Here is a 26,145-nt window from a genome sequence, read left to right on the forward strand (position 1 = left end):
TGCCCGGAGGGTGCAGGGCTCTGTCTGGCCCCGGGGTAGCAGGAGCAAGGTTGGTATCCTACCTAGATCCTCCTCTGCCGGCCCTGGGAAGCTGATGCCTGGCTGGACCAGGTCTCCTCCTTCTTCCTCTGCAAAGACAGAAACAAAGTCACTCTTTAGTACATTTCTGGTGTAAGCTGCAGTCATCACAGCACATCTGCAAACCCTTTGCCAACAGCGCAGCTCAGACTTGAAGACACCTTCTCGTTCCTTCAAATGTCACTGCTCAGAGCCCGGCATTCTGTGCCAATAACCTCAGGAATGGCCATAATTTTCTGGAAAATAGCACTGTGATCACAGACACACGTATTTCTCTTGTCCTGGTACTGACTTAGTGCATCCAAACGATTCGCAGCTTCCCCTTTGGTTTACCTAGAATTTATCAGCCCTGGGCTGCATTAGAACAGACTTGTGTGACACCAGCCCCACGTTATTGTCCGTGGCTCTGAGCGGCTGGTGGAGCCCCACGGCAGCCCTGCGTCAGCCATGACAGAGGCTTTCCTCATTGTCTACACAGCTCTGCGCTCAGTGTGGCAGTTCGATGCCTCACGCTGCAATGCTCAAAGCCTGCAGCTACTGTTTTAATGCTTAATATGAGTCCATCTCGGGTCCATTTTGCCCAAAACGCTAATTTCATTTCCTTCTGCCGGGAGATCATTCTAGGTTACTGGCATTGATTTTCAATTGTTCACTCTGTACATGACACAAAAGCAGACTCCGCTTTCTCAGCACGACATCATTGTGTGGCTGTGAGAGGTCTTGGGGTCACTTGGCCTGCCCCCCTCCACAGGTGGGGAAACAGAGGCTGCAGAGATGCACGGACTTGAGATTTCGCCTCACTAGCCCTGGAGAGCTGGACTCAGAGGCATCCGGCAGCCTTCCTCGTCCTGCGCTGAGCCCGGCAGACCAGGCACCTCCTCTTTAGACCTGGTCTCTGCACGTGCCGTGGGGCGTTTGGAGGCAGCATGATGCCCAGGGATGCTCTGAGGCCAGAGATCCAGTCTAAACTAGTCTGAAGACGGACCCAGGGAGGTCCTTTGGGAATACTTTACATATACCCGTAAACATATTTCTATTCATGGGATATGTGGGAAAATGATCACTTTGCACATGTCCATGAATATAATTCTGCATATAACTGCATGTTCAGCCTCTAGCATGTCTCATGCATGTACGAAGTCTCCCAATATTCATGGATGGGATTTGAGGCAACATCCTGCATTTCCCTCCCTGTGGTGTGAGACGCAGCTGGCCCTGCCACGCTCTGGGAAGGATTCACTGTAGTGTGCTGTGGTCGAGCCTGCGTGTGCTGCCGTCACCACCTTCCCCTCAGCTAATCAGCGTCTGCCATCTTCAGCGAGTCGACAGAAAGTTAGGAGGGAAGGCGGCAGCTTTGGCACTGGGGGTCTCCCTGGGGGTAAATGTGTAGTGGGATTTCCGTGCATGGCATCTCACTGCTTTTTAAGAAATATCTATGTGTAATAAATGTCCATCTCAGTTGGGTTACGGATTTTACAAGACAGTCCAAACGATTTAGCACACGTCAACCCCACTTTTTCAAAGCTAACAGCACCTTTTGCACATTTTAGGTTGTGTTTTCCTGCTAATGAACTGCATTAAGTCTAATATGGAACCAAACACCAGATTTTTTTCATTTGTTTAGAAATACAGTAGACAGTTCTAATTAAGCACAGTTTCCATGGAGACTAAGGCGCACTGTGTTATTAACTTGAAGACAGAGTATACGTTAGCTGGGTTAGAATGGAATCCGGGAGATGGACCGGAACAACAAATCCTCTATCACAGATCTCACTGATTCCCTTAGTTTCAACTCACAAATCCATACAAAGAAAAAAAGAAAGTACGAGCTTTGACAGAATGAATTTGAATGATGAGCTCACATCACACTGTTGAAATCACACTCCCCTAAGGACAACAGCAAGGACAGGGACAGACAGGACGCACGGAGCTGAACAAAGCCGCGCACCTCACACGGCGCTCAGCCCAGCGCAGCCGAGCACGGCCTCGCGAGAGGACACACCTGCCTGTTCTGAGAACAGCACCCGAGGACGCTGCGCAGGTGTGTCTGGGGTTCAGCCTTGACTTCTGTGGGAAGAGGTGATTGGCTGCCGGCCTGCCCTCTGCCTGGAAGCAGTTGAACTCCGGTAAAACCTTTCACAGCTGAAGAGCACAAAGTGGGTTTGGGCCCCTGAAGGTTCCCGTTTGTGGTGTCACCTCTTCTTCGCTGGCTCAGGTAATTCCACACGTGTGCTGGGGACTGGCGGGCACAGACTCATCACCTCGCAAGGCTTCGTGTTTCCAGCCTACACTGTGTCCCGTGGCGCCCTGACCTCAGTTTCCCTCCCGAGGCTTGTAAGTCGGCACAATAAGGTATTTTAAGAGAGAGAGAGAGCACATTCACACAACTTTTATTATATATATTGTTTTAATTTTTCGATGTTATCATGAGTTACTGTTGTTAATCTCTCGCTGCACCTACTAGGTGCATGAGCACAGGGGAAGACGCGGTCTGCAGGGGGTCTGCACTGCCCAAGGTTTCCAGCACCCAATGGGGGTCTCGGAATGTGTCTCCTGAGGACAAGAGGGACTAGCGTGTTCCCACTGCACACCGACCGAAGTCCAGAGCACTGGTCCAGGCAACGTGCTGCCCGCACAGGCCACGAGACCCATGTCCCCTGCACCCCGCGCCTGGCACGGTGGGTGCCCATGAAGGTTTGGTGACGAATGGATGAAATGTGGAAGACACATACAGCTCTCAAACTGAATTCCCGCCTTAGTGCTAGCGGGGACCCCAAGCTACCTCCATCCGCGCCTAAGAGACCTCAAAACTCATCCTTTCCGGATATTTCTCTCTCCGGCCCCCCTTGGAAAGGAGGAGTATTATTTGCTCTGAGAATCATGAAAGACGAGGGGTCTGATCCGGGACGCAGACTCCGGTGGTGCAGAGCTGTGCCCGCAGACACTCTGAAGCCGGGTGGCCGTGAGCCACCTTCACTTGGCATCTGTGTTTCCCGACGTCCAAGGTCAATAACTCCCCAGCCAGGCGGGGTGGCAACCGCAGAGAGCACACGTGTGAGATTAATCAACACCGTAAAATTAATAGCACCTGCATTGGACATCATGCTCAAATTTCCATCACATTTTCTTAGCAAAAATAGAAATGTGCCTTAGACTGAAACATTTTGGAAACCATCCACTCACACATTTGAATGCATCTAATGAGTTTTACTCTTCGGTGGAGAAACACAGTCTTTTGCAGTTATGGCTCTTGGTGGGGTTTTCCTTGACTCCAAACTGTTCACTGACAATATTTTCTGGCTCAATTCACTTTATGAATTGTTTTTCTCATCTACTGAAACTCAATGATCTCGGTGCTTCCTAGCGAGTGAACTGGAGACCCTGCAAACCGCTCTGGGGGGGTGCTGCAGCCAGGCCGCTCTGTGGTTGTGTCGTGGTGCTTCCGAGAGCTGACACCTAATTCTAGGTGTGCAAAGCACTTCGTTCCACCAGGAAAGAGGACCAGTTGTGCCAGGTGCTTTGGGTGTAGTCAGGAGACCACAGACCTGCCACTAATGAAACACACGATGGGCACTTTCTGTCATCTCTGCAATTGCCCTCAAGCCCCAGATAAATGCCCATCCTGCTCCCCAGGGCCCCAGCGGGGTCCAGATAGACCTGAGACCCTCTGTGACGGCACCCTAGAAGCCATGAGGCATCCTGCTCACGCCGCGGGATGCACCGTCTGCCTCGCTTGTCACGTATGAGTCATCTCAGCACGTGAACTGCTTATCCTCCCTGGAGGGAGACCGACAGCTCATGAGCACCAGAGGGAGAAGGGGTGCAATGCTCCCTGGGGACCGGTCCTCACGCGCCATGGCCCAGAGGAAGTGGGGGTCAGAGAGCGAGGCCCCTTCTCCGTTCTCGATGCGCCGGATCTCAATGATCTGGATGAGATCAGATGATGCTTCATTTAGGGATTCTGCACCGACGCTCCTCAACGGGGCTTTCCTGGACTGGCGCTGGATGGTGACAGGCGGGCCACACGACTGCCCGGCAGGCTGACGTCCGTGGAAGCCATCGGACACGGCAGCCTTTCCGTTTAACAGGCAGGCTGGAGTTTCTGGGTACTCGAGGTGGCTCTGAGGCACCCTCTGAGGGTGGTCTGGACCCGGAGCGTGGCGGTGGCATTCTTGCTCCTACGTGGGCTGTGCACGGACCATCCCTCAGGCTCGGGGGGGTGCCGGAGCAGACTTGCAGGTGCTCGGTGGCCATGGGGCCTGGCGTGTGCTGTGCAGATGCACACGTCACTGTTTGACAGCAGAGATGCGCAGAATTCGGATATTAGTGAATTGCAGCGTTTGTCTGCAGACACTTAACGTGTTGTGACAAGGGCCGGTGGCTGAGCCTGGCAGACAACAAGAGCCCACGATCTGCTGTCCTGGGGGGCAAAGACACCCCCCTCAGTGGGGCTGCAAGGCCCCCCAGGGGCACAGAGCCGAACATTTCACATCAGCACAGAGACTCACACGCGGCATGGTTGCCCCTCACTGAGCGCATGTGGCCGGTCACTGCTGACTTGCGGGGCGTGTTCCGACCTTCGCTGAGGACAGGCCTTTACGCCACTCAGCCCCAGGCCAGCTCCCAGACTCCAGGGGCAGACGCTGCAGTCCGAGACTGAGCAGCACAGCAGACGGGGAGGGAAGGACTTGGTCTGACGTGTTGGCCAGGGAGCCGGGGACAGTGTCATCTGGGGAGATCACGTCCCTCCCGTGCAGGCGAGCCCGGCATGGCGTCCAGCCCCGGTGTCACTGCGTCCAGCGTCTGCCTTACTCTCTCCTCCCACCGTACATAGTTCCCAAGACTCCAGCTGACCTTGGCCCCTTCTCAATGTCGTCAGGTCAGGGTGGGCACCAGGACCACCATGGCGTCCCCAGGAGGGGTCCCTGGGAACACTCCTTGTGGAGAATCGGGAAGAAAGGTGAGTGTGGTGATCCGTGCTCACTCAAGCAAACGCACACGCCTTCGTGACCTCTCAGTGGCAAAGCCCGGAATTGCCACCTCAGCTCCACCACGCAGAGACTGAGGCCCCGGGAGGCCAAGTGGCTTCTGCACAGTCGCAGAGGAGACAGGTCTCCCCGGAGCCGCTCTCGCTCCCTGTGCGAGGCGTCTGTTTGGAGGGGGCTGCCCAGGACGACCCGTTTCCCAAGGCCCCGCCCCACAGATGCCGGCTGCAAGTTTGGAGAAGCAGCAGGGGAAATGCCCTTTCGGCTGATGGGTCTTCAGCTCTTTCAAGTACAAATGGCATCTCCGGGAGGCGGAGGGAGGTGTCTCCCACTCACGCTGACTTGCACACAGCTAAGCCTGCAAAGTATTGGGCAGAAGGAAAAACAGTGTTTACAAGTGAAAAGGGGTATTGCTCGTAAGAAAATACTGGATTTCATGGTGTAAGGGGACACGGTACTATTATCACCTCCAAGAAAAAGAAACGCCAAGAAAAGGAAACGATGTGTCTCACCCACGGAGCTGGTGACACCAGCACCTCCACACTGGCTCTTCCTGCGGCGCTGCCGGCCCCCCACCCGCCCCAACCCCACTTCCCGGTGGAGAACGGCAGGGCTGGGCCCAAGTCCTCCGTGGCACAGCCGGCCAGGCCCCCGGCCCTGCCGGAATCACGATCCACTCTGCCCCGTTTAGAGCACGGTCCTTTCCGTCACAGGAAGTGGACACAGAACTGCAGCCCGGCACACAGGCTGCTGCACCACTCTGGGGGACCAGGACCAGCGGGAAGGAGGCCGGGGCGCCCACCTCTGCCCAGAACCCCGACCCCAGCTTCCCTGCGGAGCCCCGGCGCTCCAGGGTGGGGGCAGGAGAGGACAGCACGGGCCAGTTTAACTCCTAGCTGGGAAAATGTGGAAACGTGTAAAGTTTATGTCCAGATTCTTGCCGTTACTCTGACCACTGGCCACACAGCTTCTGGTGACCTGGCTGGTACCTTTTCAGTGTTTGTCTCCTAGTGTGGCCTGTAGGTCTCTCACTGGAACAGGCTGGCCCGGGGGCGGGGGGGGGGGGGGGGGGCAAGAATACCTAATGGAGGGTCGCAGCCCCCACCCTGCTCCCAGCTGCGAGACTCGGCCCGGGTCACGCTCTGCAGACAGCCTCTCTGTGGGGAGGAGGGACACTCGTGGGACCAGGCTTCCCGGAGCCTGTGTGGCACCTTGACCCCTTCTGCGGAGCTCATGCAGCCCCTAGCCCCCGGCCAGGCAGACAGGAGCTGCTTCCAGAACATGCACAGCAAGACCCAAGGTCAGTGCCCTGGAAGTCAGCCAGGAAGCCGGGTGAGCTCACTTTGCCCAGTTTCTAGAGTCTTTTCATTCTCTGAAAGTTTACTTCTGAAGAAAGCACACTCCAGTCTACATTCTAGCCACCTCCTAATGACAGGATTTGAAGGCTGCTTAAATGAAGGACTCATTTCTGCTCCGTCAGGACAATGACATTGATGAGTTTTAATGGCAGCTTCCTCTTCCCTTTCGCTCACAGCTGCGCCAACAGCCCGCACGCAGCCACTGCTCCAGTGATTACTGATGGCTTTTCTTTGAAACCACAGAAATGCTCCTAATTTCATTTTGGACCGAGGATCAAGTCTCAGCAGAAGCTGCCCCTAAAGTCTGCAGAATTTTCACTAATAGCTAAATGTCACTTAGTGCAGCCTAAGAGGAAAACTCAAAGTCACTAATGAGGCAACCCCACGCAGCCACGAGTGGCAATAAATGGTTTTCCATCAAAACAGGTGGCAGCTAAAACTCGACGGCGCGGTGTCAGCGTTCCCGCCAGCCCCGGGCGCCAGTCACCTCACATCTCCTGTTGCCAAGCCTCGCCGACCTCACCAAGTTAACCACCACTTTGCATTCGAACAGATTACAAAATCATCTCCCCAAAGAACCCAGTTATGACTAAGAGCAACAGACACTTAATTTCCAGTGCTCCTGGACTCAGAAAAAAGAGTAAAAAGTGCCAAAGCAAAAAGGCAGCCTGTTGCTTATTTAAATACCTAAAAGCTTCAAGATGAAATTGTATCTGTCTGCTATTAAACTTGAATATCATTCACTCGAGAAGTGACATTAATTATATTTTATATAATATGCTTTAAATCTAAATTCCAAATGCAGGCAGCACTAAATCCCAGCACTACCCTCTGTATTTAATAACGTTTCATAACCAGAGATGCCTTAAAGATCTGCGCGTGATGTTTGCACAGAAAATACTACTTTAAAGGCAGAGTAAAGGGCATTTCACAAAGCTCAGAGAAACATGGCTTCCATGCACGGGTTACGGCTGCCCACCCGTGTTGCGAGGAAGTCCCAGAGGCCAGAGTGAATGGTGTGGACCCCAAGCTTGTCCCCTGCCCTGCCGAGTGGGTCTGACGCCCCTGCATGAGCAGTCCCTGGGTGGGGCTGACTCACGGCACACGGGACCGCCGGGGACATGTAAATTTCAGAGAAACAATGAATATATCAATAGTTCGTCTGAAATTCAGTTTAACTGGACCTCCTGTGTTTCTATCTGCTAAACCTTGGGGAGTTCTAGAAGGGTGCAGGTGCGCAGGCCTCGGCCCCGGAAGTTCTGGTGCCTTTGGCTCCGGGTGGGGCCCGGTCGGTGCATCGAGCTGTCAGCGGGGCAGGAACCACCGACGGGGCGGAATGGACACAAGTGCTTTGCTGAATCGCTTCCCTCTGCCTGACCCACCGTCGCGGGCGGGCTGCGGCCAGGTGCCGCCCACCAGCAGACGTTCGGCATTGCTGACTCCACGCGGAGGCAGGGACGGGACCCTGCCTGTCACCCTCTCGCTGCTTCTTTGTCATGCCACGTGCTTTCTGGATACGAATTTTCAGGCATGGCAATGCGAAAAAGATGTTAACTTTTAAACACCCTTAAATTCTTTATTTGACATATTGTCTTAATTTTCGACATGACGAAGTTCTGGCATTGCGTCCCCCGCAGGTGCGAGGCGCTTTGATGTGGCAGGAACAACTCGAGCGCCAGTTACTGTTGTACCCTTGCCTGGTCTGTGCAAATGACTTCAGGGCAAGTAGTGATGCCCATTTTCTCCTTTAAAAAATTGATCGGGCTTGATCTTTGAATGTCCAATTAAGGCAGAGTGGCTGCATACATCACAGCACAATTACAGTGCAGAATGTTAGGGAGCTTTTAAGTGCTTTAGACATTTCCAGCATAACATTAAGGACAGAAGCTATATGCAAGCTCTATGCGGTTTATGATCCTGATTTTGCTTTGAAATAAAGCCTGGCGGCAATTAACCGAGATGCTGGCAGCGGCCGTCTCTGATTAGAGGAATTACGGCTGCGTTTCATTTTTCTCTCTAAACTTCTCCTGCCTTCCAGATTTCCTTCAACCAGACTGTCTGCCTTTTATAAGTACAAAAAACTATAAAAATACTTGGCATTTAATAGTCTTTAGTAAAGCCAAAATCTGAATTTTCCTCCTTACTGGAACGAGACATCCTGGGATGAAATGACTGTGGTAAAAGGTCTCGTTTCCTTCTTCCTCTAAGAAAGACCAATGTTTCTTTGCTGTCTTCTTCCCGCACGCGTGTGATGGCGGGACAGAGATGAGTCTGTCCTCCTGCCAAGGACACTCCAGGCCCCGCATCTGTGCTGGGAGATGAGGCCCCTGGGAAGCTGCAGAGTGGGAGTGTGCCGGGCATCGAGTGGAAGGAAGATTCCTCCAGTTCTGCTCCGAGTGGGATTGTTAAGAAATCCTGAAGAACATTCCACAGCTTGAAACTTCATGAGGAACTAAATAACTCCAACTTCGTCATGAAAGATTCTCAGTGCGTATTGAAATTCCTTTTTACAAGTACCGTTTAAATGAAGATTTCCACGTTTATGATTTCACCTAAGCTGGCATGTCCTGGAAATGGAAATTGAGAGGGGTTATCCAAGGAGGACGTGGCAGAGAGGCTCCCGGTGACCTCAGCGATATGGCCCCTGTGCTCCCAGGGTGGGTGAAGGAGACCGCAGAGCACCTGCCCACAGGTGGGACGGGACCTTCACTGACCACCGAAGACTGTCACCGTGCAGGGCACTGGGTGACACGAGCCTGTGACGAGGGAGGCGGGGTTGTACCTGCAGGGACTCCGGGTCTGGCTGGGGAGTCACGTGTCCACGACTGACTGTGGTGCGTGAAGTCAGTTCAGTGAGGGACACACGTGCCACAGAGAGGATGCCTGCCATCTGGGTTGGAGCGATGACCTCGTAGGGCCAGTGTAAAAAATATGTTTTTAACTCGAGTAACACTATTTAAAACTTGCATTCAGTTGTTATACAAAATGGAACAAATTCAATTACATAGAAAATTCATTATATAAATCTATAATATATTAAAATATTTTATAGCCAAAATACTATGTTTATTCCCATTTTCTAAAAGAAACCAACGTTGAAAATTTGATTTGTGGTTGGTTGTTTCCTACCCCAAATCTCTGCAAATACCCGCTTTCAGCACTACTTAGCCATAGAACTGGATTTTGATCTATATTCCTAGGCCCAGCCATTATTCATTTATTCCACTTTGGGTATTAATAAAATCGAATAACATTTGTTAAAAAATGACAGATGAAACTGGTTCCCTGTTATTCATGGGCAAATCATGCCTGAGGCATCATTCTTCTTTTTCCAAATACATCACACGTCAAGTTTGTTCACGGGAAACCAAGTAAGTACAAGGTTTTATGGCAGCACCTAGATTGCAATTCATTTTTAAAGCCCTTGGATTCTAAATCGATTTTGCTTTAACAAATTACATAGTTCTTGACCTGAAACGTGATGACAAAATGACTGTGCCAGGTGGTGGCAGCTTGAACAGCCCCAGTGCTGTTCCAACCACCCAAAATGGCGGGTCTCGGTGGTCTCCATGGCGACACGGGGAAGCAGACAGACACGCACGGCAGAGCCGGCCCCAGCCCTGCATCTGCTGGTGCTTCTGGGGACTAGCAGCTGCACAGACGCACGCGTCCTAATGCCCCGTTTGGGACACACACGCACGGTCCTCGCACTGCCAGCTACCCTGGCAGCAGAGTTGCCCTCAGCGATTTATGTTTTGTGTAATGAAAACCCTGGCAATTTCGTCCCATTTGGCACGGAGCTCTTGGACGTCATTCAGAGTGGGGAGGGTGCAGCTCTGTCAGCCGCGCTGTTGCCTCTGCCCGCCAGCCGCGGCGGGTGCCGGTGTCGTTCCCTCCTCGCGGGGTGCGCTGCGCAGACACCCTTCCACGGCCGCTCTGCTCTTGAAGGCAACCCCTTCCAGCACTGCGCGGAACACCGCGGAGCTCGCACGTGCCGCGGCATGGCAGTCCTTTCTGCGCAGTGGAGATGCAGAGCCTGCGCAGCCCTCCCAGCCCCCGGGAGTCGAGACCCCACATTTCCTCCCAGACAGACTTCCCAGCTCCGCCTGTCTCCGCTGCCTCACAAACGCTCCTGGAACCGACGGCTGTGCGGCTCCGTCTGCGCCACCCGCAGGCTCCACGTGCTCAGATCCAGGCTGGACCAGGCTCTAGCTGGTACGGTTTTGGGCAGGTAACTTCAGCCTTAGGGTCCTTATCTGTAAAATGGGCACAGTAACATTTGTGTCAAAGGGTCCTTTCAAAGGTGAGGCGAGAAAAACACAGGAAGCGCCTTGGCAGAGCACGTGGCCTTTACTTCATGCCGGCACGTTGCCTTCCTGCCCTCCTGCCCCCAGCTCTCGGGACATGGGAAGACGCTGCCACCTGTCACTTCCCTCCCAAAGGGGAAGCCGTGCAGGAGAGGAAGACTGTTGTGGGTTTCCTATAAGTGATGCCCCCAGCACTTTACATGCTACTTTGTCTCTATCAGTGACACGGGACGTCCATCCTGCAGCCTTGAATCTGTGAAGCTCCCCCAAGAAGGGGCAGGTGCCCGCCGAGGCCCCGAGCTGCCCTTCAAGTGTCATCGACCGTCTCTGTGCAGGTGCTCAGCTGGTGGCCATGCGGCCTTCGCCGGCGCTCCCCGTACTTCTTCTCACGCAGCGTCAGGGCGGTCAAACCCTAGCCAGCGTTTCCGAGGACCCTGAATAGGCATGGCTGCTCTTCAAAACATTGTCTGCGTTTGAATAATAGATAAGTCCTGCCTTTGCTCTAAGGTGGAAAAACGATACAAAAAATCTGCACTTCATTAACTGTGTTTTATAGTGTAGAGCGGATCTGGTTAATCAACCTAATCTAAATTATACTAAAAAGGCTTATCATAATTATCTGGCGAGAGGAGAGAAAGGAAGGCAAAAATAACTTTACAGAGAAACGACAGGGCAGCTGCACTAGAATCATCCCAGTTTCCAAGCTCGTTTCTGAAACTTCCTGTCAGGGCGCATTTGCAAACGTCCACATAATTCTCTGCAGAGCTTTAACAGAGGCCGCGGAACCGCCTGATGTGAACGCACAATTTCCATCCTCAACGTGTTCGCTCTCCTCAGAATTGAGGACAACACCTTCTTGTTGACATCCCGGCCACAGGGGCAAAGTAAGGTCCCCAGGAGGCAGCGGCAGGAACGCTCCGAAGGCAGGAGGGAGGCAGGATGAGGTGCCGGGAGAGCTGGTCTGTTTTCTGTTGCCAGGAAATGTTTTGGTGCAGCTGGATGACTCAGCGCGAGAAGCAAAAGAACCTCGGAAACCGAGTAACCATCTATCCCCTCCACTCCTCCAACATTACAGTCAATTAGAGTTGATTTGATTTTTCATAGATCTCCCATAAGAGTTTATGAGCTAAAAGCCATTTTAACCAGAAATTCCTGCCCAGCTCGTAACTTGGTCTCAGTTAGTTTTGCCCTGACGATTCCAAATCCCCTGGACGCCCCTGGGGTCTCTGCCCTGGTGCTCTGCACGCTCATGCTCACCCTCAGCACCGGCCCCCTGGCGCCTGAAGCCCCTCGGGTTACCTGGCCTCGCTCTGGGCAGAGCCTCCCACTTGCAGGTCTCCCCCAGCAGGTTCGAATTTCCCTGTTTCCTTTGCAGCATCTCAGGGAGTGAGGGCCTGCAGAACCCGTTAGTGTCTTCAAATAATCACCCCCGACATTTTGACGGCTTCTTTTCCAGATCAGGAGTGTTGAGCTCTGGCGCCGCTGACCACACACTCTGCCAGCCCCGGGCAGTGGTCTCGTCCAACTCTGACCAGGAGCCACCACAGGTCACAGGCTGCGCTGAGCAGGCTGCGTGTGCAGCGGTCCTGGTGCTCAGAGCTCCAGAGGCCCTACACTGAGTCCCCGGGGCTGTCCCTGCCTGGGCTCCTCAGCCCATGCTGCAGGCCGACACGCGCGTTGCCCACCTTTTTGCTTGTTTGTTTTGAAGGATTTTCGTTCTGGTTTCTGTGCCAGACTGCTATTTTTGAAACTCACAGGCCCTCTCGGTCTGCAGTGGGTCCAGGGCCTCCCTCCCCCGGAGTCACCCTCGGTCCTGCCTCTGTGCCCTCATCTGCAGCACACCCTCCTGGAGCGATGGCCGCGGGACCCGAGTCCCCCGGCTCCTGCGGCAGCTGGAAACGCTGAAGACGCACAAGTGCTTCGTGCACATCCGGTGGCATCTCTCCCCGCTGGGGACCCCCTCATGGTGCTGAAACTTGCTCCCTTCAGATACTGGAGCTGCAGCCAGGTCCCCTGCTGCCCTCCCCGCTGTTGCCACCGGCCAGGCCCCTCCAGCTCTCTGTCTGCAGGGAGGGGTCACCCCAGCACTCCAGGTGGGGGCGACAGCAGGCAGGCGTTCACCTGAGCGTTGGCGCATGAACATGGGGCCACAGGGCTGCGGGCGGAGCTCTTCGCCTGGGTCCTCCACGGCCACCACGCCCCTGTCCTCTCTGGTCACCACCTGCCCTGACTTCCTCCTCCCAAGATCCAGCCCCGGCCCCCAGTGGCTGCCCTGACCCGGCACCGAGATGACCCAGGCTGCCTCTCAGTGGCCGCGTCTGCGTCTCCCGGGTGAGCCCTGGCAGGGGACGCCGTGGACTGGCCCGCGTGGGGAGGCCGTGTCTGCATCAGGCGCCCGCCAGTCTGCCGCCCACCGCGTCCTCCTGTCCTGGGCAGGGGAAGGAGGGCTCACTGAGGGCCAGGGAGCTGGTCTTGCGGAGCCTTCTCTATGAACTGCAAGATATTTTCAGCAACATATTGTGAGAATAATAAAAAATGCATATAAATCGCTTTGTAGAGCAGGCATTCCATAAATTCTTAGTTATTATTATGAATTCTTTAAAAAGAACTGTAATGAGTCTCAGCGAACGCTAACCTACATTTCAAGTACAAAGGTATGTAAACCAAGCACAGCAGATGGAGGGTGGAGCACACGGGTGCCGCGTGAAGCCCAGCGGGGACTGGCCGCAGACCCACCCCGTCCAGCTATCCAGAGTAGAGGGAGCCGCTTTTCATGGGTCTTTGAAAGGGAAAACAATGACTACAAAAGCAGTTGTTCCAGATTTTGAAATAACATTGCAGGCCACAGACTCTCAAGCACAAACGTTTGCTATGACTGTGTATCTTCCTCCCAAACTGCCACGTGAGGTGACAGGAGGGGCAGACACCATGTAACTCTAGATGCTTCTGTCCTGCAAGCTCGTGTGCCTCGTGCCCCACCGCGAAGTCATCGCTGACCCTCCCGGGAGGAAGACAGACACCACTCCAGGGGAAGGGCCGAGGCTTGGTGAGGGGACGTGAGATTCGGGGGCCTCCCAGAGTCTCCGCCGGGGGTCCCCGCCCAGCAGTGGCCCTAGGGGCGGTGGCCCTGGGTTTGGGAGCTGAGGTCAGGTAGGTCCACCCACCCTGCTACCCTAATAAGGGTGTTTTCGGGGCCAAAGAGTCAGAGGGTTTTTTGATGCATCTTCTGAGAGTTCAGTGCCTTGGAAAGTAAAATCCAACAAAATATCATCTAACTTTCACTTTTCTTCCTAAGATCTTTTTGGAAAAGGCTTCACTATTGAAAAGGAAAGTGTCAATCTCCCGCGTCACCACCTCCGTCGCGGCGTGTGCAGGTGCATCCCTCAGCTCTGACCGTTTCGCTGAATGTCTCTGTTTGTCACCACACGGAGGAGTCTGAAGACCAGACCCCAGGCCAGTTATGCCCTCAGCATGCTTCCATTTTTGTTGTTCTTTTATTTTGTTAACATGAAGGCTTTTTGTTTGGCAAATCACTGATAAATGATTTAACAGGCAGCAAAAGGATCAGCTGTCCGTGTGTTTGCTTAGACGCTGTCTTTCTCGGTTTACGTTGTTTATGAAAACGTGTGTCGCACGCACGGTGGCCGCGCGGGAAGACTCGACACTCGGCACCTGGGAGGAGCCGAGGCCGCCTGAGCCGCCCGCATCCCCCTCTCTGTCTTTAAGAAAATGCGCAGGCAAGTTGTTTGAACCGAGTGTGGAATCTGGAGAGACATAAACACAAAACCCGTCTCCAGCCACAGTTTCCTGCGTCGTGGCCAATGGCACAGTGTCTGTGGCCACCCACGGCATTGGGACTCCACTGCACACAGCCCAGGGTGTCCTTGGGGACCACGGTGCTCTCTGGGCATGGGCGTCCCCTCTGGGCAGCAGTGACGGCACCGTCTCGCAGGGCTCTCGCCAGGGTTCACGGCAGGGGCCAGAGCGTGCATGAAAAGACACCAGCACAACCCAGTTGAGGTAGGTGGCAGATACTTCCGCAGCAAATCCCACCGTGGTAAGTAATTGCAGTGCACGTTTTCCGCCCAACCCAGGTTTCCACACCAGCACGCTGCTCGCTGGTCAGGTGACTTCACTGCACCACACTGCCGCGCGCAGCCAGCAAAGCAGTGTGGACCACAGGGGCCTCCCGTGCGGCACGAGGAACACACAAGCTCGCAGCGGCCATCTCCTCCCTCGTGGGGGGTGGCCCCTCTGCACGACAGCGACGATGCGGCACAGAGATCGGTGCCCCCCCCAATGAGGCAGTGAACCGCGCGTTTACTGCTCCTGAGAATCAATATTCCAGGGGCTGGAAGGGACAATCTTCCCTGTGCTCTGCGAATTAGCCTCTGTCACGGGCCGCCGCTCTCCCCACCCTGTAAGGACGGAGCCAATGTTCAGATACCCATTTGCAATTAATTAATCAGTGGCTAAATAAGCTGCTGCATTTTAGCACCTCGGCAGTAAATCCTCCCAGCCCTCAGGACAAAGCTTCCTCAGGCAAAAATAAACAAAGGCCATTTTGTCCCCAGCGCACCCTGGGGTGCAGTGCCTGAGCAGATGCTGGCTTTCACTCCCCCAGCGTCTTGGCCTCCATGCCCTTCTCAGGCCTGCCAGTCGTCGGGCGGGGGGCCGGGCGGGGGGCTGGGCGGCGGTTAGACGCCCCTTCAGCCTCTGAGACGGAACACTGCAGTCTCTCTCCTCCCTCAAGGTCGCTGGACAAGCCCCCTTGTGAGCACCACTCCTCTGGCCCGAGTCCTGCCTGCTGTCAGCTGGAATTATGGGACTCGAGGCAGTTGCTTAATTTAATTGGAATCCTAATAAATTAATATTTTCCCAGAGATTACATTCCATAAATCACAGGGGCGAACGCTGCGGTCTGACCTCGGTTTCCGGAATGTGCTTTCCCCTCCCTGGGCTTCGTGCCCAGCCCTGAGCTGCCCTCTGCAGTCACCTGACTGGAGCTGGCCCCCCTGCAGAGCAGGCTGGGGCAAGAGCCCCCCTGGGGGGCCCCCACAGTCCCCAGCGAGCCTCCAGGAGCTGGGGTCGTTGGAGAGAGAAACACACAGAGGGGGACCCTGGGGCGGAGCAGCTTGGGGTCGGGGACGGTGCCGGCCACTGAGGAATGCTGGGCTGCTGCTCGCCGGAAACGCGCACGTCCACACGTGCCCTGCACAGGGGCCGACCGCGTGCTCCTGGCACACATTCCTGATTAGCCGGTGCCGGGGCCGCACATGGCTCGGGGAAACCACCCAGCCTGGCAGCCTAAGGAGGAATACGCCACGCCACAGACAGGCGTTTTGGCAAAGAAAATGCAGGGAAGTGAACTGGCCACGGGGTTGCAAGGAAGAGGATGTTAGTTAAAGCATTGAAGGTCCTGCGGGCAACAACACAGATACTGTAGCAAAAGCTGTTCTTTGAAAACTCAGTGTGGAATCACTCAGGCAGCACCTGCCCGCTCGGTCATTTGCAAAATACCAAACAGAAACAGGGCCTGACGCGTCTGTCCACGCGCCCAGCTCCAGGGCCTCCCCGCGGCTATCGGGGACCACAGTCCCGACACCGTCCACTGGGGCTCGTCTGAACGGCTGGGGCAACGGGCCGGGCTGGTTTCTGAAGGTCATGTTAACCCCTCACACAGAAAGAAGGGAAAGATGCAACCATGTTGCAGAGGGGGATAAACAAGACCCAGCCACTGAGGTCACCCACCCTCCACCACTGAAAACCCCCTCTCAGCCGGCCTGGGCCCGCATCCAGCAGCAAATGAGCCGGGACCCCCACCCGCCCCTGGTCTCTGCCCCAGCCGGGTCCCTTGGCCTGGGCTGTAATTCCAGGACAGCCCTTTCATTTCTGCTTTTCACACCATTGGGGCCACACGGTCTAGTTTCTTGTGGGCTCTGGGCCTGTGAACCTGCCAACAATCTCCACGTCTGACCTGAGAACATGCGTGTCTGAGAAGGAGGTAACAGGCAGTCCGGACTCGCACTCCCCCGGCAGACGGGGACCGCTGTTACCCCCCAAGGACAGGCGATCGTGAGGACGGGACTCCACACCAGAGCGCTAAAGGTCAGGGGCGCGGCGGCAGCGCTCGAGCTGTGGGCTGTGGTTCCGTCTGGTGCCTGCGGATGGAACATGCTCTACTCCACGGGAATCACCTGAGAACAAGCCTGTCCGTATGTCTGTGTAGATGCCTGCCGTGCTGCGTGGAGCGTGTGACTTAGCACCATGCACCGCAGGCTGGGCGAGCACACGCAGCCCGGGGCGGCCCCATCCAAGGTCGTCCTCGGAGGGGAAGAGCCCCCCCCAAATGCTGCCGCAGGAGCGATCCCGAAACTCGCACCGGGAGGAGCCCAGAGGAAGCGAGTGATGAAAATACCCACGCTGGTCTCAGCAGAAATTAGCTTGACTCAGCTCAAAATGCACATGCTGTGTTCAGCTGAACTGTAGAAAATTAGGAAGAACAGAGGGGCCAGATCAAGTGACACCCTGGGAACACGGGGGAGAGAGAAAATTGCGGGCACTGTGAGGGTAGATCTGTTTCTTAATATGGCTTGAAATGTGCTACGGGAATATTATCAGGGTTATGTTGTCTTCTCACATAGATGTACGTGTCAATAAGACTAGGATTTTTAAAAAGCATTCAAATGCCTCTTCAGGACTTACTAAAACTGAACAGAAAGCTCAGAGACTCGCACTCACGGGGGCATCTTTGGTCACAGCGGTGAGGGGCATCATTGGTCCTGAGCTCCACACACGAGTGACCCCGTTGTCTGGTTCTGTCCTTCGGATACCACCAGCTCCACAATCCCAGCGGGACAGGGGCCCCTGCGGAAGGACGCCTTGGTCCAGGGTTTCCTCATCCTAAAGGAATGTCGGCTGGCCCAGGTTACTGCAAGATCACACCTGAGAGGAGGAACTACAGACACAATTTTTCTTCCTAATGAACAAAAGATACTTCTAAGATTTCCTAGAGGAAAAAAAAAAAACCCAGAATAGAACCTGAAAACTGAATCTTTCCGATTGGTTGGAAAGAGTGACTGACCTCCCGTACCTCACACTCCAGAAACAGCATCAGACAGTTGGAGAGACGTGGTTGGCTCCCTTTGAGCAGCCTCAGGTCAACTCCCTGGAGCCAGGGGAAGCTGCTCCGGTTCTGCCGAGGACCACGGGGGGCCCTGGCCTCGTCTCTGTCCTGGCCTCGCCATGGTGGCCCTGGGATGACAGCGGATGCTCCAGTGACATGTGGGGATCAAGGACTTCGTAGGGCTGGGGTGGTGGCCTGAGCCAGCGTGGGAGGTGATGAGATGTCGGCACAGTCCGGGGGCCTCCTCAGAAACGAAATGTCGGGGTGAAAGTGTCCTCACCTGGACCCGTGGCCCCCACGATGTGCTTCAGTTTGCACACCCAGGGCACTTGGAGGACAACCAGGTGTCCGGCCGGATGCCTTTGGAGTCACAGCTAAAACCCACATCCTTGCCGAAGTGTTCCAGCTACCACACCTGGGGGTGAAGGATCGCAGGAAAGGTGGTTCTCATGGTGACCAGACGATCTCGTGTTCGAGGGGTTCACATCCCGGTGGGGACCACGCCACGTGGTGACAGCCAGGACATGAGGTGACGGAGCACACCTGCCGTGGAATGGCCACAGAACCTGACAAAGAAGGATGGCCGGCCACACCTCCAGGTCAGCCCCTCTGCCTGGCCTGGGGACACTGACGGGGGGCATGACTGGCTCACAGACGCGACCGCAGGACTGAAATTCCATGAAGATAAAGTCTCGGTCATTTTCACAGCAGCTGACCCAGAGGCCTCTCTGAGGCACTGATTTTAGAGCTGCAGTTGGCGACTTTGTGGACAGCTCAGTCTTGCGCTCTGCGGCCAGATGGTTTTAGAAGACTAGAAAAGAGCGGAAACACGAGAAAGTACCCCAAGTAGTGAAGGTGACTCTTCCTCTGTGACACATCCTCTGTGTTTAACACACAGGGGCGGCCGTGTGTGGCTGTGTTCTGGGTCCCCAGGCTGAAAGTGTTTCTTTTAGTGGGCTGCACACAGAACAGTTTAAAGCCTGTTAGTCTAGTAAAACGGTTCCTAGATTTTGTAGAACAAGATACGTTTAAGAATCTGATCATCGCTTCTTGGCTTTTTGGCTAAGACCGAGTGAAGAATCTGATAAACTTTAAGGACGCTCTGCCAGGAAAGAGCCTTGCACATGTGTTGGCAGACTGCTAGAGGAGGGGCTCACCGACAGGCCTCGTGGAAGAGGCCACAGGTGATCTCACCCAGCGAGGCAAGAGCTCCACCCGAGATGCCAAGATCAGGGCCCGGACCGCACGGCAGGGCACCAGATGAGGCCGACCCTCCCGCCACCTTCCCCGAGACACCAAACCACAATGGAGCCCTCAGGCCCCACGTCCTGAGCTGAGCGCTCCACGGCACTTCCTCGTCTGACCCACACGGTGGCTCTAAAACACGGTGATCCCGCCCCCGCATTGCAGCAGAGGCACCTTCGGCTGAGGTGCATGTCACAGTCGGGTGACAGACCAACAGGACCCAGGGCCGCCCCTGCCCGCCTCTCAGGCTCGTGGTGGAGTTCCAGGAGACAGCAGACGCCGCCGAGTCCCGCTTCTCACCCTGTGTTGAGAGACTCCTGTGAGCCAGACCAGGTTTCCCACACTCGGCTCTTTCCAAACTTTCCCATCGTCCATGCTCTAGAGAGAGTGTTTCCTGAATGCCTTTCAACACAGGTCTATCCTGACTGTGCTGTGTGTATTTTCCGTGTTTAGTGACTCTCAGAGTCCTCCTGTCCATACGGGGAAGCAAAAGCATCGACTGACTTCATCCCGTTAACCGCAAGCTCCCCGGTGCCACCTCGGTCAGCACTTTTGCTCCCATTGAGAAAACAGCAGGATGAAAATGCCAGAAGAGCGGAGGCGCTAAGTGAAACTGACAGCTTTGTCAAAGCCACGGGTCTGCTCATGCTTTACGTGTACACGTGATTAATCAATTTTACAGAGAATACATGCTTGGTATTGCAGTTAATTTGAGGGAGAAATGAGCCCAGGCCCATTTAAAGTTTCCTTGACAGTGACAAACAAGCATACGCAGAGGAGAGTATCTTTCAAGTATTCCTCAGTTGCGATATTAATTATGGATAATGAGCATTGTGACAAGTGACAGTCTCAGTGCCAAGAGCAGGCAGCAGTGACTACGGGGGGACGGTGGCTGCAGTGACACCCTCAGGTGTCTGGATCTAAGCTGCTGTCCAGTGTGCTCGCCGCCCAGGAGGGTGGCAGGAAAGACGCGGGAGGCCACAGCTGTTGGGGAGCCCAGAGCCTCCCCCACTGCGGACAGTGCCCTTCCTGCCGCCCTGGGGCTCCCCTCGTCCTGCTGTCTGCACCCCGGGTTCCGAATAACCTCTCCATGCCCTGCTGAGCCGACACACCCTGGCCACGTCCCGAGGGCCACGCGGGAGCTTTGCTTGCCCGTGGAAACACACCTGTGGTCTCAAGCCCGCGCACAGTCTACAGCCACACTCAGGTGCGTCTCGCTGGGGCGTCATAGATGGCTTAGAGGCCGGTAAAAGGTCAGAGGCACATTTACACACCACTTTGCAGAAATTTTTAGGGTTTCACACATTCCCTGAAGCTTGGGCATGATTCACGATGCCGGGTAACAAGTCCTGTCTAAATATATTAGCTTGAACCACAGGAAGTTGACATTTTTGAAGGTCAAAAACAGTGAAATATCAGTCATGTGATTCAATAAAATAAAAGGCAGGGTATAATACATGTTAGAATAACTTCCACCGGAGACCATAAAATGTAGTCAAAGGTTTAACCTTACTCTGGTGAAAATGCTATTATTCAGAACACTAAACTAACCTAAAGATAGAATTACTGAAAATTTAAAACTTTTGTATATTTCCGAACGCGTGCAGGAAGGCAGCGCAGAAAGTCTCATCAAGACCAGAGGGCAGATGCAGTTGATGGGGGTGTTCGCCTTCGTAATTTCCCTGCGTCATGGTCACAGCCGTCTGGGGAGCTGTGGGAATGTGCGCCCCAGAACTCGGGTTGACGGGACAGCAAGGAGCAGCGGCCTGTGCGACTCCCCACGCAGACAGGGAGGAGGGGCGCGGCGGGAATATTTGGCTTCCCTGAGGCAGTTACATTTCCCAGCAGAGGGAAGAGAACTGTGGCGAGTAACATGAGGTAACAAAAAATTGCCTGTAGGGAAGAGGCCATTTTTAGTGAACATCAGCTATCAGTTTATTTTGAAACAAGGCTGGTTTAAAGAACTGTCTGTGTTATCAGAATGTAAGTTTTGATTTGGTGCCATCGGCTTGTCGTGTTAGTATTCAGTACAGATCTCTGATCCACTAATTAAGGACACAAACCTACGTTTCTAGGAGTCGGGGTATAGACTAATAGCGGGAATACGTTTCTCATTAAATCTTCTCTTACAGTAAGTACGGCCCCCACGAAAGCCCAGAGCACCGTGTCAGGACAAGAACAGCGAAGACATCGAACCAGGACCCTCTCGTTTTCTCTCCGCAGCTACTTCCATGGGTGCTGACCCGTGAACTCTTTTGTGAATTGTGACGATAACTTGGGAACAACCCCTCGGACTTAGATATTGTTCAAAATGGTAAACAAGCAAAACAAATGAAATGGGATGAAAAGGAATGCACAAAATGCCTAATCTAACATATTCCATCTGCTTGAATACAGGAGACCTTTAAAAATCTTGCAACTCCAATAAAATAGGAGTCTTTTATCAAATCACCAGGGGCTTGGAGAGAACGAAGTTGACCACATTTAAATAAAGCCCCAAGGTCGGCAGGCCCAGAGCAGCAGGGAGGCTGCGCTGCGCACTCGTCAGCTGCCGTGCTGTGGTGTCACCCGCCGCCAGGCTGAGCTCAGCCTCCCTTCGCAGCACCACCCGGGGCTTCTTTTCAAAGACGATTTTGCTAATGCACAACCCGCTAAAGTTCACCCCAGAGACACTCGATATTTGGCAATCACTGAGACATACAGCATTCCATACAACTCACCAACAATCTGTCTCATTTCTACTTTTTTAACGATGCAGTTTGTGTTTCTTCGGTGGCACTTTTTTTTATTAATTAAGAAGCTTTGCTGCAAAAAGGCGATGCGTCTGACAGTTTTTAAAAGCCAGTCTTTACTACTAAATCGGCCCCTTCTGAGGCCACAGCACAGCTACCTCGAGGGCACCGCATGTGCGGCAGTAGACACCATGTCAGTGCTGACCAGCTGTGGGACTGGCTGGAGCACACTCTGATGTAACACCGCATGACGCTACCCTTCGGCAAGACGGACGGGATCGCAGGCCACGGTGGCCGTGGGCGGTGCTGGCAGCGGGAGAAGCATCCGTACGGAGACGCCCTGCACAGCCTGCGTCCTGCGCCATCACCAGCCCAGCCGTGGGAAGGCCGAGCACGGTGCACTCAACAGCTTCCCGTTTGCAGAAGGCAGCGGCACCCACAGCTTCCCTAGGACAGACGATGTCCCCAAAGCCAGCAAGAGGCCACTTCTGAATTAAATGCAAAATGGTGGTAGAAACTTTACCCTTCTAAAACTGCTAGAAAGAGCCTACAAGTCGGTCAGCAGCAGAGCCCGTGGGGAGGCGTGAAACGCGGGTCGGCTCTCTGCCTGCCTGTCGAGAAGGGCCTGGGCCTTCCCTCGCTGCTAAGCCAGGTGCACACAAGGACCAGGACAGGCGGGAGGGTTCCCTCCGCCCGAACCCTCATTCTTTCTCTCAGTTCTATGCCCCAGACCCAGGGTCCCCACAGACCAGGCTGGCCGGGCCTCAGTGGCCCTGGGCACGGCCCACCGTCCAGAGGGGCCAGCAGCAGTCTGGGAGGCAGCTCCAATGTCACTTCCTCCTGCTCTGCCTCTTCCGCGAGGCGGCTACTCGTAGCCGGGAGCCGTGGGGAGGAGCCTGTCGCCTCCCAGGCTGAGCACATGTGGAGGCGGAGTCAGAGTCAGGCATCGAGTCCTGGGAAATGTTTTATTGGTTTCCTTTTCAGCCCTCGGAATGGTTTACGTGAGATAAACCTCTGTTTTCCTTGAAATAAATACTCACCTTGGCAGCTCTCAACCCACCCACGACAAAGCGAGGCTTCCCGCTGCTCCCTCCCGCGGGGGTTCCGGTGCGCATGGGGCCTGGGACGGCTCTTCCAGCAAGACCTCCCCTGCCTGGGAGCTGCCGGCAGCCGGCCTCACTCAGCCAGACTGAGGCTCAGCCCTGGTGGCAGGGAAGGTCCCACCCTCAGACACACTGAAGAAGGGCCGGTTCCACCACCACAAAAACAGACAATCAGAGTTCCACACAGGAAACACAGCCTCACCTGTGTCCCGGGTGCCGAGGACGCTGCCCTGCCGTCCGGCAGGTGGCACCAGGCCTGAGGGGCAGGCGCCTCCCGGGTAGGCACGGGCTGGCCACACACGACAGCGCAGAGCACACGCGTGTCACCACTGTGTTGTGACGAGCGCCCTATCCCCTCCCAGCCAGTAAATGTTCCTGAAATCTATTTCCTGAAGTTTCCATGGTTTTGTCATTCCTCAAAATTCAACTTGTGACCCTGCCACTCGACGGTGGCAACTTCCAGTTCTGCCTTTGAGACGAACATGACTGCCGGGCACGGGGTCCTCGGACGGACGTCGTGACACCGCAGGCCACGTCTGCTTGTCTGTGCACGTGTCCGCGTTCCAAGACACGCAAAGACTCCAGAGACAAAAGTGCCTCATCCGAACATCCAGTTGCCATGGAGACAGAAATCAAAGCGAACTGTCTAATGAGAGGGTTTTTTCACCATTCCTGCCTGACGCGGCTCCGTTCTGGAGCAGGTTGAAATGCCTGGCGGCTATTATTCCAAACACATTTTGCTCAGTGCAGTCGCATATTCTAATGAGACTAGCTGACGACGGCTGGTTTTCAGTGTGGCACCCCCACGGCCCCCACACACTCCGGCCACACAGCAAGGCAGTGGCCCTGGCTCCACCGCCACCTCTCAGGCCTGGCCGGAGCGTGAGCCTGGGTCCACGGTGTTGTCACAGGCGCAGATCAAATGACACCTGCTTCTCGCAAGGGACCTCAAGAGATATTTTGTAAGATGTCACCCAATTCAGTTTGCAAAGGAGTGCATGCAAGAACAATCCGCTCACTTTCTGGGGGTTTGATGCAGAATTCACAATGACTTTCAAAGCACCTACACGAACACTGGCACGCATGCAACCTTGTCACTTACGTACGGAAGGATCAGATCGATCCCGGCCATAACCCAGGCAGGAAAGTAAATTTCATCACGGTTGGTGCGGCTCTCTGAGATACGTGTGGGAAACACGCAAAGACCGTCTTTCCCACTCAAGGATGCCTGTGATGGAGGCACAGGTTCCCTGCACTCGGCCTGTCCTCGCACACTCTCCCCACAGCTTCCTCTCCGCCTCCCTGCCTGAGCCGCGGGGGCGGCCCCTCCCCACCACAGGCCGCGACCCTGGCAGCCCCCGAGCTCCCCACCTGCTGCCTGGAAGTCCTCACTTCACCCCCCAGGACACTGTCCAGGCTGGATTCACACTTTCTCTTTGGTCACCTGTGTCCTCCGTGCACTGCACGTGCCTCTAACACGTCCTGAAAGTCCTTCGACGTGTCTCCTCTTTCTGAGTCGTGCATTCTGTGTGTCTCACGCGTGTCTGCAGCGTGTGCCCGAGAGCAGAGCCTGACGGACACACAGTCCACGTGCTCCTGGACGAGGCGTCCCCACTCCCTTTGACGGAAACAGGTTCCCGGGCTGTCCTGGGCGCCGTGCTCAGAACTGCCGGCGGGCTGGGGTGGGGCGCGGACCTGCATTGCTGAGGTGCACGCAGGTGTCCCAGAGGCCACGTGTGAGAACCAAAGTCGGAAGCCATGTGAGGCCGGGGCCACACACCACAGGGAGCACGGCCGGGGACTGGGCGTCCACCAGGGACAGGGCCACACACCGCAGGGAGCACAGCGGTGACTGAACGGGACATGTGTTACCCGTGTGACTTTAGACACTGCGCTGCAGACCAGGGACAGCCCCGCGATCGAGCCGGCCCGGCGCTCTGGAATCGGTGGAAACGGGCCTTTCCCTTCCAGTGCACAGTTGTAGGTGTGCTGAGTTTCCAAATAGAGAAGGGAGTTATACAAATATAAACCAGTGCATTAATTTAAAAATCACACAGAAATGTCTCACTAAGCAATTTTAAAGGACTGTTCATTACAGTGTTTCTTTTAAAGTAAATATTGTTTTCTTGTACTTTACCAGTTCTCTAACTCACTCTCGCTCTGTCTCTCTCTGAAATATTTGCCCAAATAGCACTGTCTGTCTCTCAGGCTTGAACAAGTGAGCAGAAAGAGACGCAAACAACTGAGGGGGAAAGAGTTCTCTGCCGTTCAGCCACGGCGACAGCTGGCATCCCCACACGACTTCACGTTGTAGCATTGCCCTCATCCCAGAACACTCGGCACATCTATTATTCAGAACCGTGCTGTCAGATAGTCACAGCGAAGGGAACTCGGGGGGAAGGGGGAGTGCGGAAGGGACAGGCCCCAAAGACAGACAGCAGGAGGTGCCCTGGGTGGGGAGTGACAGCCCCTTCCTTGCGGAGGCTCCCTCAGCTCTGCCTGCCCGGTCTGCGGGGCCCCCGCCGGGAGACAAGTCCTGCCTGGCTGCTCTCAGCTCGCCTTGGCCTTCTGCTGCTCCACAGCAGGAGGGTGCCCCGAGTGTGCGCCCTATCTAATCACATCCTTTTCCGGGCTGCAGCATGTATCTGGGTGCGTAAGAGCCAACTGGCTGGAGGGGCTACACAATGACCGCAGAGTCCCCGGGAGGAAGTGCACGAGAAAGGGGAGGTTGTAGTTGGCGAAGCTGTAATCAAATTACGAGACGATTAGCCTGGAAAGTGGGTGGAAAAGACCCTAAAAGAGGAGGACAGAGGACAGGCTGTGTGGAAGGGAAGGTTCCAGGGCTCACGTTGCAGCATCTCCAACATGGTCCTCGGGGGTCTCTCTCTCTCCCTAAAAATTCTATAAGAAATGGAAAGTCTCACCGTAGGAACGATGCCTGATAAAAGGGTTGTATTTTAATATATTTTCATGTTCATTTATGTTTTCTAAGTTTTACTGTAATGATTATGAATAACTTTTACAACATAAAAAACAAAGTTATTTTTGAACTAGACACTGCAGCTTCCCACATATTTACAGTATTAAAATGATAAATATAATTTATGGTTGTCTGGCAAAGAGAAATGCACCAAACAGTAAATAAATGATAAGGTACATTTTAAAATCACAACTAGAAGAACTTCCACAAACAAATAAGTGTTGCTTGTTT

General features: G+C 54.5%; 1 protein-coding gene across 2 annotated transcripts in view; it reads right to left on the minus strand.

Annotated features, from left to right (window-relative positions):
- DLGAP2 (DLG associated protein 2) overlaps nucleotides 1–26,145 on the minus strand; it is a 180,061-nt gene that overhangs the window by 71,808 nt on the left and 82,108 nt on the right. The window contains exon 1 of one of the 2 annotated variants that reach the window (XM_045535285.1): nucleotides 63–120. The exons of the other annotated variant lie outside the window; for it this stretch is intronic. The gene's annotated coding sequence lies outside the window, so the exon portion shown is untranslated. Of the gene's footprint in view, nucleotides 1–62; nucleotides 121–26,145 lie in introns of those variants that run through there. 2 annotated transcript variants of the gene reach the window in all.

This window comes from Lemur catta, chromosome 22, assembly GCF_020740605.2.
Source record: "Lemur catta isolate mLemCat1 chromosome 22, mLemCat1.pri, whole genome shotgun sequence".
In the NCBI taxonomy this organism is placed as follows: domain Eukaryota; kingdom Metazoa; phylum Chordata; class Mammalia; order Primates; family Lemuridae; genus Lemur; species Lemur catta.